The 11036-nt window shown below is 44.8% G+C and overlaps 1 pseudogene; it reads right to left on the reverse strand.

Annotated features, from left to right (window-relative positions):
* Positions 1-408: 408 nt before the first annotated feature.
* Positions 409-11036, reverse strand: part of LOC119273408 — a 28315-nt pseudogene continuing 17687 nt past the window's right edge.

An 11036-nucleotide genomic window follows, 5' to 3' on the forward strand; every position in this document is an offset into this window, starting at 1 on the left:
ATACAGAAGTAAGTACGACTTGTGAAATGACTATATTACCCATTATACGTTTTAGCAGGGGGTTGTACCGAAGCGGGTCTCTTAACTCAATTCACACTGCCTAGTCTTTTAATCGGGTTCGTTTGTACTAACCAAAAATTATTATTTTGCTGTGTCACATATAATAACCTACATAACAAGAAGAATATCAGAATTTAAGACTAGCTAGCTAGCTAGTATGCCATCATAACAAGTCAAAGTGATATCGCTAACTATGCAAGTGCTGCTGCTATTGGAACTTTCAACAACGGCTACAACCTTTCACCAATCGCCCATCATACATAAATTCACGACAAAACAATTACATCCTTTCTTATGTATGTTTGTTTGAGGCTTTTCCTTCCATTATGGAACCACCCAACATCCGAGCTAGTTACCCTTCATCCGAGCATCGCCTCCTCACAGAACCAACTCCTTGAACCGAGTTATGCAGTCCATTGCCCGCTGGAATTCACCACTGTCCAGAGCAAAGCTGAACCGGCAGTAGTCTTGTATCCCCGTCCATGAGCTGCTGCTTATGCAAAGCCCAGTGGACCTAAGAATGGCCTCCCTGATGTTGCACCCGTCGAGCTCCTCTTCGAAGCTGTCCACCTTAACGGTTTCCCAATGTAGGCTGCCGGTTTCGCCAGCATTGATATACCACCTTGACAGCCAGCAACATCCCAGCCACAGCTCTCAAGTGTCTGTTCAATTCATCAGAGAAAGATAATAAGAGCGGGGAAATTGCCACAAGGCATGCCTTGCAAACTACACAATGTTCAATTCAAAGCCCTTACAGCTGTGCAAAAAGTATGTCTAGCTAGTTGCAATTATTTATATATCTTTTTAATGTGATAGCAAGGATCAAACTAAAAGTTGGATACACTAACTGCCAACAAGAACTCAAGTCACTCAGATCTGGATATGGTTCTGTCAATCTTTGTCCATGAACTAAGTTTTAGACGGGATCAAACCTCACAAGTGAAATGAAGTACATAAGGAGGTTCAGAATGTTACAAAAGACTAACCTTCATCAACTGGTTGGCCTGGTTCTTCAGTGTCTCCTTTTGCTCCATTATTAGATCAGAGAAATGCTCATCCATCTGGTTCTTAAGAGCCAATAATTTTCTGAAAGTGTACTTTAATGTGCTATGTGGACGGCTCAAGCTTAGGAAACTATACTTAATCAAGTACGGGTTATGCCAAATTAGAAATCCAAAATCAAGACCAGCCGTAGCTATCTCAAGGGACAGCTCTCCAAGTAGAAAAACGGTGAGTTTGGGATCTAAATCACAAAGAAACCAATCCAACTCCCACCGACTCCGACCATCAGTTTGGAACTCCAGACCAGAGAAAGAGGTATCTATCACTACTCTAGCTCCAGAACTAGCACAAAGAGAAAGCAAACTTTCTATCTCATTGTTACTGTACACGAAGACAGAAGGATTTGTTGTGGGACCAGATATATAAACCCATGAACGAGATGCGTTCACACTGCGAATTGCATCAGCCAGAGCCAATGGTTCAATTTTGAAGCCTGATTCCACGTTTGTTGGAATAGTGAGCGTACGTGCATTCATAAACTTTGCTGCCGAGACATAGTGACCATTGGTGCCCAAGGGGTATAGGAAAGTACCTCCTTCTTGCATGCAACAAAGAACAAGTTTGCGGAAGAGTGCAAGGGAGGTGTGGCCATATATAATTTCAGAACGATAGTTTGTTGGGAAACCATAGCTATCTTTCACTAGCTGTTGGATGCTGGAACGGAAATCAGTTTCAGAATCAGTGACGTTCTGCCTAACAAAACTTTCAAAAATGGAGGCTTTCATTGCAGAAGGTACTGGCAAGAAGCTACGATCTAAATCCATATGAATGACGCCAGATTCCTTGGAATCAGGAACAAAAAAGTCAGCTTCTTTTAGGATAGAGATAGCTGAATTTGAAAATCCTATCATCTTCTCAGGTATCACTTCTGCAGGTCGTCTCTTGAAAAAGATAAAAGAAAAGAAAACACAGGTCACACAATATTCCATAGGTCCCCATTTTCTGAAGTGGGATATCCCGTAGGTCATTCCACATTAATTCTACGCCAAATAAGAAATAAAGATGGAAATTATAAACCAAGCATTCCCATTAATACATTTAGCTGGTCCTCCTGACTAGGTGTTATCAAACTAAGAGATGGCTAATCCTGTTTACCTTTTGTTGCCGATGCCTCTCACCAATTTGAAAAGCCAGCAGCTCATGGACAAGACAGCCATAATAGTTCTGGTTGATTACAGAGTACGCCCTTCCAATAGTTCAATAGTTTGTGATAGTGCCTTGCAGACAGCTCCATCTTCAGAAATGACAAAAGCAACTTCCAGATCAGGATATATACCTGAAAGTTTTAATCGAAAATAAGATAAAGCAAATGCAAATGAAAACATCTGGAAATTGATTTAAGCATATATGTAAGTATGCGCAGAAGTTCAAATACAGTTCCATTCAATGGAAATCAAATGACGTGGTTAAGTTACGGTTACCTGATTCTTTACTAAACTGCACAGTATAGCTGTATGGGAAGGTAGGGAGTTTCCAGCAAGATATTTCAATACACCATTAGATCTTGGTAGACTAGACAACTCCAGATGCTCTGATATATCTAGGAGTAACCGAGAACCAACATCTTTCGCTGTGCTTAGTAAATTCACAACAGCAGCACTGGTGATAGCCTCAAATTGAGCCATGCCAGCAACAATAACCTGAGGCTTCAATTTCCTGATCAACTCGATCAGCAAATCTGATTGGCGTGGTGCCTCAATTACACCGATAGTGTCTTTACCGTCTGCTCTTTCCTGAAATTTCAAGAAGTAGCAGTAGCATCTACATTATTGTGTTATATAGAATGAGTGTCTTATCACCACCCACTCTTTTATCATAGAACGAACATGCCATTTCTACTGTCCCTCTGAGAAAGATTAAAAAGAAAATGAAAGGATGTGACACTATGAAGTACTAGAGACCTTGTTTTTACCGGAAAACTGTAGGGGAGACCCGACAGTACATTCTATTAAAAGAAGGGTTAATTATCCTTTTGCCCTCAGTGGTGTCCATGTGCTCAGTTTTGCCCTTAGATGCGAATTGTCCTCAGTTTTGCCCCTAGTCCGAGCACAACAACTATGACGAGGCCAAACGGCCATATTTGAGTTCATTCCGTCCGCCGGCGTTAGTGGTTGTGGGTCCGGAGCTTACACGTGGGACCACGTGGACGTGGGTCCGGAGCTGACATGTAGGCCCGTGCAACTAAATCCCCAAATCATTCTAGCTCACACCCATCCGCCCGGTCGGCTGTCCTACGCCGCCGCCGCCGCCACCTGCGCCGCGGCCAGCACCTTCCCCGCCACCAGCTGCACGGCTTGCTCCGCCGCTACCTCCCTGCGCCTATGCTTCACGGCTACCTGTGACGCCCACCACCTTCCTGCGACGCCACGGGTGTGGGGCGCCCGCCACCTGCTCGATCCGCGGCGCGGCCTCCTTCCGTGCGCCCGGCCGGAGCGCTCAAAGGTGAGGGGCTGCTGGAGCTATTTAAACTAGGAGGAAGAACCCTAGGGCGAAATGGTGAGCAGCGGCGACCCCGGAGTATTTGGCGAGGCAGGCATCGGGCCGGAGATCCGCCGCGTCCACGACTGGGTTCCCGAGGGGTAAGTCTCGCCTCTTGTTTAGATTGAGCTTAGTTGTGCATTTGAACACTCGATTCGAGTAGGTTTGCCCAATTAGTGTGCTGATTGCGTCTCTGTTTTTCGCCGGTTAGGATGGAGTTGCGGTTTGCTTTCATGGTGCACATTAGAAGGGACCGGTACATGTTCGATGCAAAGGATAAGAAGAAATACCAAGGAGGTTTTGATTATCGGTTGCCAATGGCTAGTAATTGGAATTTCAGACAATTTGGGGAGGTAATTTGTAGCCAATATCCTTGGGGTTTGCTTGATGAAATGGTATACAAATACTATGATGGGGAAAAGAATTGGGTGAGAGTTAGTAATGATGAAGAGCTAGCTACCATGTTTGTTAGGCATAAAGAGAAAGATAATTTTCATGTGAGGCTGCAAGTTGATGTGCTTGAGCAGGCATTTGGACCTAGGATGGCGGGTGCAACATCTCGGGAGAACCAAGTCGTCGTAATGGCATCTCTAGTCAGAACAGTTCAGTTGGTGCACGACGACGTGGTGGCTCGACAAGTGTGGGCAACAGCAGTAGGGTCCCCCTTTAAGTGGAGCCTGATGGCTACAATTCTGGGGTTGATGAAGAGAAACTATATTCTGATGTTATTCGGAATTTACGACGGGCACCTCGCACTGAAAATCAAGATGAGGCTCACAATGCAGTCCGTGTGGATGATGACGCGATGGGTGAGGTCGAAGATCTTGCAGCTGTTGAATGGGACCCTTTGAACCCTCATATGGAAGAAGGTACAATTTTTGCATCCATGAATGAGTGTAGAAATGCACTTGTGACATACTGCATCAAGGTAGAACGTACTTTCAAAGTTGACAAGAGTGATCAAGTACGTTACAGAGTGCACTGTCCGACTGAAGGTTGTCCATGGAGGCTGCTTGCATCTAAAATGCGGAATAGCACTAATGTTTAGGTCAAAGTGAACCCTTTTAAGCACACATGCCAGGAATCAACCCTTAGGAAGGATACAATCAGTAGAGCCAAGTCAAGATGGGTGGCAGAAGAAGTAAAGAAGTGGGTGAAAGAAAACCAGCAAGTGGGTCCAAAGGAATTACAGAAGAACATCAAAGATAACTTCAAGATAGATTTACCATATATGAGATTGTTCAATGGTAAACAACATGCTATGGATTCTATTTATGGTAACTGGCAGGAAAGTTTTCAATTGTTGTATTCATTCAAAGATGAAGTGGAGAGGACAAGCCCAGGTAGTATTGTAGATATTGATCACCACACCGTGGAGTACACATTCAGGGGAGTGACAAAGACCAAGGAATGCTTTGGAAGGGTTTTTGTCTGCTTTGAGGCTTGTCGCCGGGGTTTTTTGGCAGGCTGCAGGCCTTATTTGGCTATTGATGCCACTTTTCTCTCAGGGAGGTTTAAAGGACAGTTAATAGCAGCTTGTGAAGTTGATGCACATAGTTTTGTATTTCCAGTTGCCTATGGTGTACTTGAGACAGAGTCTGAGGAGAGCTGGACTTGGTTTTTGCATAATCTCCACCGGGCTATTGCACATCCCAATGGGTTGGTCATTCATACAGATGCCTGCAAAGGTTTAGAAGTGGCCGTGGACAATGTGTTCCCTGGAGTAGAGCATAGGGAATGCATGCGTCACCTTGCTGCAAATTTCATGAAGAAATTCAAAGGAAAGGTGTATACCGACAATTTATGGCCAGCATCTTTGACATGCAGTGTGAAGAAACACAACTACCACTTGAGACAGTTATACATGAATCCCAAAGTGAAAGAATACTTGGAAACACACCACTCCAAGTTATGGGCCAGAAGCCAATTCACTGAAGTGAGCAAAGTTGACTATGTGCACAATAATCTAGCAGAGTCTTTCAACTCAACGATCCGGAAACTAAAGGGTCATTATGTGGTGGATTTGCTTGACAGGATAAGGATAGAATACATGCAGAAATTTCATTATCGTGCAGGAATAGCCGAGGCAAAATTCATGGGCCACATTATCATCCCTGCCGTGATGAATGAACTGAAGCAGAAGACAACAGGCTTGGAAATGAACATGACTCTTTGCTCGGGTACCACAGCAGAGATATCATATTTGGATAAAGAGAAGAGAGAATGGAGATATCCAGTGGATTTAGAAGTTAGAACTTGCAGTTGTAGGCAATGGCAGATAACTGGGTTGCCATGCATTCATGCCTTGTTTTTCATCACTTCTCTCCCAGGTCCAGCAGGGAACATACAGCAGTATGTGCATGATTACTACTTTGTTGCAAGGTTCAAAGCCACATATGCTTATGCCTTGCCTACTATGGAGGGAAAACAACAATGGGACATGGTGGACCCTGGATTCAAGCTTTGCGCTCCAATTCTGAAGAGAGCAACAGCTAGACCAAGGAAGAGTCGAATCAGACCTCGCAGCGAAGGAGCTGAACTTGGAGCGAGGAAGCGTAAGTGCACAAGGTGTGGTGGGTCTGGTTATTTTGGTAAGTATTGTGATAATACAGTATCCAGCGTTCGGAGAGAGTATCGATGAAGGTTTCGATGAAAATGTTGGTTAGCAGCCGGTTGTCTCAACAGATGATGAAAATGATGGTCAACAGCCGGTTGCATCAGATGAGGATTTTGACAAGGTTCCAAATGATGATGGTCAACGGCCGCATGATTTTGACGATGATCCAAAATATCCTCCAAATAATGATTCAAGTGAGGCTCTAAATGGTGATCCAAGTGAGGCTCTAAATGATGATCATAGTGATCCAAGTGAGGCTCCAAATGATGATCCAAGTGCGGCTCCAAATGGTGACCAACCTTCTGTTGTTGTGAGTTCTGCTAGGTATGTAAATCTTGCAAGGGTCAAATACTACTGTACATCCATCACTTGACATGATCTCATTACCATTTATGTTTTGCACAGCTCTATGGTAGGTTTGAAGAAGACGCGCAAGGTACCGACAACCAAGAGAAGAAGAGAAAAAACAATGAGCACAAGATGCACGAGGAGCAAAGTGATGGCAAGAAGCTCAAGGAACAGACAGAAGCCCCTATGCTAATATGAATAATTATGAAACATTATGAATAAGGAATGATGTTGTATTATGAAACATTTATTACTTGACATGTTGTATTTCTGTTGGATGATGTTGGACCTATGTTAGAAGTATGTTTGACATGATGTTTAAATATCTATTGGATGATGTTTGAATGAGCACATGGTTTTTCCTTTTTTTGATTTTTTTGAATTTTGTTTTGCTCATTTAAATTCTGGTCAAACCTAACTTTGACCAAGATTTAAACAAGTCTAAAACATCAAAATGAAAAACTAAGCCCGGATACTTCTTAGTCAATCCAAAATGAAGTTGTGGTGAGATTTTTGAAATTTTCATGAAAAATGTGCTAAAAAGAGGGGTCCAAAGGTAGGGTAAACGGCCTCATTTCTAAGCAAAGTTTTTTTCGACCTTGTCTAAATCAGTCAAATAAATTTCCTACACATATATTCTAAATGTACAGACTATGTGCGCTGGTTTTTCCATTTTTTGATTTTTTAAATTTGTTTTGCTCATTTGAATTCTGGCCAAACTTAACTTTGACCAAGATTTAAACAAGTGTAAAACATCAAAATGAAAAACTAAGCCTGGATCCTTCTTAGTCACTCCAAAATGAAGCTGTGGTTAGTTTTTTGAAATTTTCATATTCATTTCCCCAAAACACTTCTCTTCACTTCATACAAGAGAGTTTGAGATACTCGAGATATCATACAATACACATGAACTTATCATTTAAATGTATGTAAAGCTTGTTTATCAACTTAAATCGTTAGTATATGACATAAGAAGACTATGTGCACAGGTTTTTTATTTTTCTGATTTTTATTTAATTTATTATGCTCATTTGAAATCTGGTCAAACATAGCTTTGACTGCTCCAAACCCCTCCCAAACCCCGCTAACCCTAGCGCTAAACAAGGACCGTTTATCTAACCCTAGCGGCAATCAAGGGCCATCGATCTAACCCTTCTAGAAGGAATCTGCGGGGAGGAGGGGGCGATCCGCGAGATGCAATCTGATTGGCTGGGAGATTGTTTTTTAACAAATACCGGGCGCGCTGGATGGACCGTTGGGCCGTCTCATTGTTTGGCCCTGAGACCGCAGTAAATAGCCTGTCTCAGCCTTTCCAGGCCTTGCATGCATGGAGGCGGCGACGTGGGTTTGCATGCGCGGGAGGCGGCGACGTGGGTTTGCATGCGCGGGAGGCGGCGACGTGCATGCATGCGAGCGAGGCGAGCTAGGCGAGCTAGGCTAGCGAGGCGAGCTAGGTGGTTCAGTGCAGTGGTTCAGGGCAGCGATTCACATGCACCGCCCGGTCAAAGAGCTATGTAGTGATTCAGATGCACGCACGCGCCCCATGCATCGTTTTCGTGCAAAAATTTAAGTGTGCAAAACGTAACGGATACACACACGCGTCCGGATTCACACACGCACCGTTCTCATCCTTTCTTTCTTCCTCTCCCACCCACATGCCTATAAATGGGGTGCCTCTCTTCCTCTGCAACCCACAAGCCAGATCCGATCCTCTCTAACTTCAAACACCCAAGCGACCGAGCCCTCCCCAAGGCGAGACCAAGTGAAGATGCAGTTCAATGGGCCGACCTTCAACCGTCCGCCTGTCGTGCCGGAGCTGCGCTACCCACCGGGCGTGCTCGTGGAGAGGGAGCTCCGTGTGTGGGCTATTTCAAGGTGGAGGGGTTCCGTCGAACTCACCCGCGCCTTCCTCAGAGCCGGCTATGCCCACCTCCCACGGGGCTCGCCGAGGATGTTCACCCTCAACGAGGTTCGTGACCGCGGCGGCATCCTCCTACTGCTCACGGTCACCTTCACCAACCCGTTTGACGTGTGCGATCTCCTCGGCCAAGTCTTTTGGTGCGGCTGCGAGGCCATCTTCTTCACTGTCTACAACATCTACACCAACTACGAGCGCATCTTCCCCACTCCGGGCCAGATGCACTCCCTTCCCTACGACGACGAGGAGGAGGTGTGAAGATGAAGACGGTGTTGAAGGGGCGCGCGCGGCCAAGGTGGAAGAAGAAGGTCAAGATGAAGATGTTCAAGCCCGGAGTCAAGCTCGTCATGTTTCATTTTTGATTTTGTTGCTTTTCTATGTCGTGTCGTGTCGTGTCATGTTTCGTCATGTGTCTGTGAACTGTCTGTGAACTTATCTAAGTTATTGCAATGGTACAGTGTGTTCCATCTTATCTAAGTTATTAGGGTTTATTATATGTGTTAAAAAATGTCCCAAACATATCATTTCTTCCCTAAACAAGTCATGAAGTTCGAGAACTTGTGGTTTTCATTAATGAAAACCGGAGGGGGTGAGAAGCCATCTGTTTCATTCAAACAAAAAGTCATGAACTAACATGCAAATTTATTCCCTTTAAATCCTAAACTAAGTGCCACTCTAACCCTAAACCAAGTGCCACTCTGACCAAAATCATGTGGTAGTGCAACATACATTTTCAACCTTCCAACCCTCCAAAATTTAAGTGCAAAACAATGGAAAACCACTCTCACGCGTGTGCAAACATTCACGATCTCACTAATTTTTTTTTTAAAAAATTCACAGTTTCACTATGTATACCTTCCTTCCCTACCCATGTCAAAGTCTTGCCATCTGTCCTAGCGGTTACCAGCGTAGCCCTAAACACCAAAAACCCACGCGGTCCTGGGTTCGAGTCCCCAGCCGCACCAATTTTTTGTGCATTTTCCACCCTTCATTTTTAGACAAATTATGTTTTTCTCAATGTAATGCCCTTAAAAAATGTTCATTTATTTTGGCACCTGGCGTAAACATCTACCAGAGCTGAGGCACATTTTCCATGACATTTTGGTCTTTGATTTAAATCACGGTGTATTTGAATTGGATTAATTAACAGCTCCAAAAAATTTCTAACCTTAATTGTTTGGCTCTAGAATAATTCAATTAGCTTCCACAAAAAGTTTCAGCATTATGATTTACTGCCTAAATTAAATCAGAATAGAAAACAGAAACATACGCAAGAGAACCCCCGAATGGGCCTAATTGGATGTAGTTGGCCCATTATTCTAGCCTGCACTTGGCTCTATGCTCTGAATTTGGCCCAAGAGCAACCTTTTTTTTTGGGACAGAAAGGCAGAGCAGAGAGCTGCATTTCATTGATCAAAAGTTTCTGAATTCCTAATTTCTTCTCTTTTTTTCCAACATATTTAAATGTTGGTCACTTCTTCTCTTTTTGTTTCAACATTTAAACAGCTTTAACCAATATTTAAACTAGGTGAATTTCTCAAACAATTTCAAGATTACAAATTCCTCCATAATTCATGCCTTTCCATACATTTTCAACATTACAACCAGTGTGATTACCATACCTACAAATGCCCAAAAGTATTTGCAAATGGGTATTGGTAGTGCTTGATCTTCAAGCTTCCTAACCTTCTTCTTCAACATCCTAAGCTCAACAGCTAGCTCTCTGTCAGTGCGTGCTTCGCCCTCCATCTCTTCTTCCGGAGCTCGTGGTGCGGCCACTGCCGTTCGTGGCAGCATGCGCAACCATTCTTCATGCTCTTCTTGCAGTTCATTCATCAGAGTCTTGGCCAGAGCATCGACCCAAAGAAAGAAGCATGTCACCTGCATGAACACCAAACAGATCAACCCATTGCTCAAAGATCCCGACCACAAAAATGGTGCAATTGCCCCGATTCTTACCCCATTCTCGCTGCACACGTAGAACGGACGATTCTGGTTCCTCGATGTCTAAGAAACCCTCCGATCAACGCCCGTCCGGCACCGCGGACAGACGAAGACAGGCATGTCCACACGCGCCCGGCTCTGCATCCGCGAGGTGGCGTGGGAGCTTGAGGAAGACATGGAGCTCAGAGCAGAAGGGGATCTCAACGCCGTCGCGCCCTCCACTGCTAGCTTCCCATCGCCGCGCCCTCCACAGCTAGCTTCCCGCCGCCGTGCTCTCTCTCTCTCGCCGTGGTCACCGTCGTGCTCTCTGTCGCCGTGGTCACCGCAGCTGTCGCCCGCTTATATAGCACACCCGCCAACGGCTCTCTGCTCAACGGCTCTCTGCTGGGTCCCACAAGCCACGCGTGCAACGGTCTGAATAAAATTGGCCGTCTCTGCCGCCTGGTCCCACCTGTAAGGGCCGAGTCAAAAGGTTGACCTGACGGAGACGGCAGAGTTCACGGAACGAGTCGGTGCGCACGGACTAGGGGCAAAACTGAGCACAATTCGCATCTGAGGGCAAAACTGAGTACATGAACACCACTGAGGGCAAAAGGATAATTAACCCTT

The sequence above is a fragment of the Triticum dicoccoides genome, chromosome 3A (assembly GCF_002162155.2).
Source record: "Triticum dicoccoides isolate Atlit2015 ecotype Zavitan chromosome 3A, WEW_v2.0, whole genome shotgun sequence".
NCBI classification, from domain to species: domain Eukaryota; kingdom Viridiplantae; phylum Streptophyta; class Magnoliopsida; order Poales; family Poaceae; genus Triticum; species Triticum dicoccoides.